This window comes from Staurois parvus, unplaced genomic scaffold (assembly GCF_062004578.1).
Source record: "Staurois parvus isolate SC_StPar_1 unplaced genomic scaffold, SC_StPar_1.0 ptg000948l, whole genome shotgun sequence".
Lineage (NCBI taxonomy): Eukaryota > Metazoa > Chordata > Amphibia > Anura > Ranidae > Staurois > Staurois parvus.
In genome coordinates this window covers 435,933-442,500 of record NW_028318744.1, presented here as the reverse complement: position 1 = coordinate 442,500, position 6,568 = coordinate 435,933, and the positions used below count along the sequence as shown (strand labels likewise).

Here is a 6,568-nt window from a genome sequence, read left to right as displayed (position 1 = left end):
AGATAGATAATAGATAGATAGATAGATAGATAGATAGATAGATAATAGATAGATAGATAGATAGATAATAGATAGATAGATAGATAGATAGATAGATAGATAGATAGATAATAGATAGATAGATAGATAATAGATAGATAGATAGATAATAGATAGATAGATAGATAGATAGATAGATAGATAGATAGATAGATAGATAGATAATAGATAGATAGATAGATAATAGATAGATAATAGATAGATAATAGATAGATAGATAGATAATAGATAGATAGATAGATAGATAGATAGATAGATAGATAGATAATAGATAGATAATAGATAGATAATAGATAGATAGATGATAGATAGATAGATAGATAGATAGATAGATAGATAATAGATAGATGATAGATAGATAGATAGATAGATAGATAGATAGATAGATAGATAGATAGATAATAGATAGATAGATAGATAGATAGATAGATAGATAGATAGATAGATAATAGATAGATGATAGATAGATAGATAGATAGATAGATAGATAGATAGATAGATAGATAGATAGATAATAGATAGATAGATAGATAGATAATAGATAGATAGATAGATAATAGATAGATAGATAGATAATAGATAGATAGATAGATAGATAGATAGATAGATAGATAGATAGATAGATAGATAGATAGATAAGATAGATAGATAGATAGATAATAGATAGATAGATAGATAGATAGATAGATAGATAGATAATAGATAATAGATAGATAGATAGATAGATAGATAGATAGATAATAGATAGATAGATAAATATATAGATAATAGATAGATAGATAGATAGATAATAGATAGATAGATAGATAGATAATAGATAGATAGATAGATAGATAGATAGATAGATAGATAGATAGATAATAGATAGATAGATAGATAGATAGATAGATAGATAATAGATAGATAGATAGATAGATAGATAGATAGATAATAGATAGATAGATAGATAGATAGATAGATAGATAGATGAAGACAGGTAGAGAAGAGATTGCCGATCACAGATAGTAAGATTACATCCGTTATCACATCATTTTTCCATCGTGAAGCCCTGATGAAGGGAGTGAGCTCTGTCCTCTGAAACGCGTTGCTTCTATTATAGAACTTTCTCTTTGATCTTACATTGGACTCGGTGTGTATCTGGACTGGTCATTGGTGATGTGGGGCTTCAGTCTCAGATCCATGTATCCCCATTACATGCCAAGAAAGCTGTGGAGATCTTCTGGTGTGCAGAAGCTTCCAGAAGCTTGGCTCCTTACAGTCGGGTTTTTCTACCATCTGGTGGTGTTTGCTGTACTTCCTGCACTCTTCGGTTGTGTTTGTATCTCACCCTTTTCTGTATGGTTGTTGCTCGGTCTCTCTATGATTGGTGTTGGGGATGTGTTGTCCTCTTTGGCCATGGTCTTCTCCTGGTCTTCTTGTCTATTCTCACAGTTCCAGGTGGTATCCTGCTCCCCGGGAACTTTGAGGAATGTTCCGAGATTGCACCCCACACGTCTAAGCTCTGGTTGGATCCATGGACTACCTGCATACAAGCAATCACCTTCATCGTTTTGGATTCGGTTCTTTTATTTATTGATGACAATCTAGTTTTGATTGGAGGAAGGAAGGGTGGCAGTTGGCATTGTAATTTTCCATGCGTTGTTCTCGTGGTCTGGTTGAGCCGTTGCTTAGTGTTTTGTATTGTAATGTCTTTATTCTGGAAGCTAATTAAAAAAACAAAAATTAAAAATGCAATTGTAAAGTTACAAAATGTTACATTGTGACGACCTGCCACCCTCCAACCAGCAGTCCCACGGCCAAATTGCCTATTTGTGTCAGTGGAGAGGACATGGGGAAGCCCATTGGAGATGTCTTTCGTATGGTAAAATCACAGCTTGCGTTGGTAAAACCTCTACAGTCCGATCCCAGGGCAGGCCTGGGCAGGAGGGCCATAGCAAATATTTCTTGTAAATGGTCAGATTGGAAGTGTTCTCCCGAATCTGTAGGTGCCATCTGTAGGCCAGAACGGGCTGTAGTTGGTTTTGGAGAGAGCGAGGAAGGGCTAGAGTAGTGGTTTCCAAACTGCAGCCTGGGGGCCAAATATGACCCTTTGTTTCCTTTTATCTTGCCCTTGGGACGCTATTCCATTCACTGACACCAACAATGGGGCATAATGTCTCACAGTGACACCAACAATGGGGCAATATTCCTCCCACTGACACCAATGATGGTGAACAATTCCTCCTACCAACAATGGGGCATAATTCTTCCCACTGAAACCAGCAAAGGGGCACAATTCCTCCCACTGACATCAATGATGGGGCACAATTCCTGCCAATGACACCAATAATGGGGCACAATTCTTCCCACTGACACCAATGATGGGGAACAATTTCTCCCACTGACACCAATGATGGGGCACAATTCCTCCCACTGACACCAATGATGGGGAACAATTCTTCCCACTGACACCCACAATTGGGCATAATTCCTCTCACAGACACAAATGATGGGGCATAATTCCTCACACTGACCCCAACAAAGGGCTCAATTATTCTTAATGACACCAACAATGAGGCATAATTCCTCCCACTGACACTAACAACGGGACACTCTTCCATCCATTTACACCAACAATGGGGCATACTTCCTCCTAATGACACCAGCAATGAGGCAGAATTCCTCCCACTGACACCTACGATGGGGCACTATTCCATCCACTGACACCAACAATGGGGCATAATTCCTCCTAATGACACCAGCAATGGGGAAAATTCATCTCACTAACAGCTACGATGGGGCACTATTCCATCCACTGGCACCAACGAATGGGCACAATTCCTTCCACTGACACCAACGATTGGGCACAATTCCTTCCACTGACACCAACGATGGGGCATTAGCTAGGACATTTTCTACTCCCACTGACCACAGTCTAGCCCCCATTAAGTCTGAAGAACAGTAAATTGGCCCTTTCTTTAGAAAGTTTGGAGACCCCTGGATTTGACCCTTGGTCAAGTTTCTATTACCATCTGTGTCCATATTAAGGGAGATTTCTCCTCATTTGTTGTCAGGACAGGAAGTGATAGAAAATCTCTCCTATGGGGACACGGAAAAAACAAACAAACAACCACAATTTTAGTAGAGCAACTAGTTAGAACTTCTGCTGCTTTTATGACTTCCCACCTCTAAAACACTAAAAAAATAAATAAATAAATAAATAATCAATAAATTAAATAAATAAAAGAAAATACTCTCCAATGGGGACACAGAAAAAACAAGCACAATTTTAGTAGACCAAGGAGTTAGAACTAAAGAAAAAAAAAAATACATGAAATAAAATAAATAATCAATAAATTAAATAAATAAAAGAAAATAAACTCCAGTGGGGACACGGAACCCCCCCACACACACACACAGTTTTAGTAGACCAAGGAGTTAGAACTTCCATCGCTTTTATGGCTTCCCACCTTTAAAACGCTAAAGAAAAAAAATAAATAAATACATGAAATAAAAGAAATAATCAATATATTAAATAAATACAAGAAAATAATCTCCAATGAGGACACCGAAAAAACAAACAAACACAATTTTAGTAGAGTAAGAAGTTAGAACTTCTGTCGTTTTTATGGCTTCCTACCTCTAAAACGCTAAAAAAAAAAAAATGAATTCATGAAATAAACTACATAATCAATAAATTAAATAAATAAAAGAAAATAATCTCCAGTGGGGACACGGAACCCCACACACACACACACACACACACACAGTTTTTGTAGAGCAAGGAGTTAGGACTTCCGTTGCTTTTATGGCTTCCCACCTCTAAAACGCTAAATTAAAAAAAAAAAATGAATACATGAAATAAAATAAATAATCAATAAATTAAATAAATAAAAGAAAGAAAATACTCTCCAGTGGGGACACGGAACCCTCCTCCCCCCCCCCCCCCCACACACACACACAGTTTTAGTAGAGCAAGGAGTTAGAACTTCCATCGCTTTTATGGCTTCCCACCTCTAAAACGCTAAAAAAAAAAAAATGAATTCATGAAATAAAATAAATAATCAATAAATTAAATAAATAAAAGAAAATAATCTCCAATGGGGACGCGGAAAAAACAAACAAATACAATTTTAGTAGATGCAGGAGTTAGAACTTCAGTCTTTTTTATGGCTTCCCACCTCTAAAACGCTAAAAAAAAAAAATGAATTCATGAAATAAAACAAATAATCAATAAATTAAATAAATAAAAGAAAATAATTTCCAATGGGGACACGGAAAAAACAAACAAACACAATTTTAGTAGATCAAGGAGTTAGAACTTCCATCACTTTTATGGCTTAACACCTCTAAAACGCTAAAAGAAAAAAAAAATAATACATTAAATAAATAATCAATAAATTAAATAAATAAAAGAAAATACTATCCAGTGGGGACACAGAACTTCCACCCCCCCCCCCTCCCCACACACAAAGTTTTAGTAGAGCAAGGAGTTAGGACTTCCATCGCTTTTATGGCTTCCCACCTCTAAAACGCTAAAGTAAGAAAATAAAATGAATACATGAAATAAAATAAATAATCAATAAATTAAATAAATAAAAGAAAATACTCTCCAGTGGGGACACGAACCCCCCCCCCCCCCACACACACACACACACACGCACACACACAGTTTTAGTAGAGCAAGGAGTTAGAACTTCCATCGCTTTTATGGCTTCCCACTTCTAAAACGCTAAAAAAAATAAATAAATAAAAATAAAAATGAATATATGAAATAAAATAAATAATGAATCACTCAAATAAATACAAAAAATACATAAATAATAATAAATAAATAATAAATGAAATGTTAAGCGCCAAATAATATAGGAAGCCAATCGGTATTTAGATCCGCCAGCTGTCATGGCTTTTATGTCTTAAAGGATCAGTCCACCTAAAAGTAAAATGTTTGGTTTTGGAAGGACTTGCCCTTTAAGAATTTTTTTTTTAATTATTATTATCATATTAAATGAAGTCTATTAATATTCACACGGCTTTTAATTGTACTAGAAATATAAAACCCATCAAGCAATTTTACGGCGGCAGAAATCATGCTGAACGCAGAGGATAACGCTTTCAAGTCTTTGCTGCCGCTGTGCGTCCCTCTTAAATGGCGCTGTCCTGCGTAATGACAAGGCTCTCCTGCTGGGGAGGATTTATTAATGGCCTGCGTTGAAAGGGGCTTCCAACAGCTGGACAGGCTGATGGATCGCCCCCCCCCCCCCCCCAAGGTGTCGTGTTTGTGCTGCAACAGAAAACGCCCGTGACGGCGGGAGAGCAACGTCAGCTACTACAGGGAACACAAACACGCTGCGCTGATTTACAGCACATGTATACCTTGACTGAATGACATGTAGTTTGCTAAAGCACTGTGTATTATCAACAATTGCCTTTTTTTTTTTTTAAATACTTGTTTTCACCTTTTTTTTCATTCTTTGTTACCTCTCAGTGCTGCTGATCTCCTGCAGCCTCTTTGCAGCCACTTCCTGTGCATGAGCACTGCAGTGATGATGGTATTGCATTGCTCAGGGTGGGTTTTCTCATGGTGCCTGTGTAATGTGTGTTGGCCTAGGACAGCCACTGAGCCTGGATGGTATGGAAATTCATGAAAATCAAATCATCCTGTAAAGGACGGGACAAAGTGTGCAAAAAAACCTTGAAAATGCCTGCGGCCATATCATTGTATTGAATCCTGTGTTGGATTTCAGGATGCAGATCACAGCATCACAGTTCAAATTGTGTTTGTCCGAGAAAAACATTTTCATACTTCTTTCCAGTGTTTCTTGTCAATATGGTTGAAAATGATCACTGAACTACTGGAAAATAAAATGCCCCCCCCCCCTCCTCCACACACACAGACCCCCTCCCCACCATTCCCAGTTCCTTCTCTCCTTCTCTTTCTATTTTATTCCTTCTCCCTCTTCCTCTCTACCCTATTCCCCTACCTTTCCCTCTCTCTCTTTCTATCCCCTCCCCCATATCTCCTTCTCTTTCATTCTTCCTCTTGTTCTCTCTCTTTCTTCTACTTTCTCTCTTCCTCTCTTTCTTTCTTTCTTTCTTTCTTTCTTTCTTTCTTTCTTTCTTTCTCTCTCTTCCCCCCCCCCCTCTCTCTCTCTCTCTCTCTTCTCTCTTTCCTTCCTTTGTTCTTTCTTTCTTTCTTTCTTTCCTTCTTTCTTTTTCTTCTTTCTCTCTTTCTCTCTCCCCCTCCCCCCCTCTCTCTTCATCTCTCTCTCTCTCTCTCTCTCTCTCTCTCTCTCTCTCTCTCTCTCTCTCTCTCTCTTCCTCTTTCTCTCTCTGTTTCCCTATCTCTTTTTCTCTCTCTTGCTCTTTTTCCTTCTATCGCTAGCTTTCTTGTTCTCGTTTGTTCTCTTCCTCTCTCTCCCTCTTCCTCTCTCTTCCTTTCTCTCTCCCTCTTTCTTTCTCTATCTCTTGCTCTTTTTCTTTTCTCTCCCTCGCTCTATCTCCTTCTCTCTAACTCCCCCTTCTCTCTCTCTTTCTCTCCCTTTCTCCT

General features: G+C 37.7%; 1 protein-coding gene across 1 annotated transcript in view; it reads left to right on the top strand.

Moving 5' to 3' along the window:
* NTRK1 (neurotrophic receptor tyrosine kinase 1) overlaps nt 1-6,568 on the top strand; it is a 158,360-nt gene that overhangs the window by 3,679 nt on the left and 148,113 nt on the right. The window lies entirely within an intron of this gene.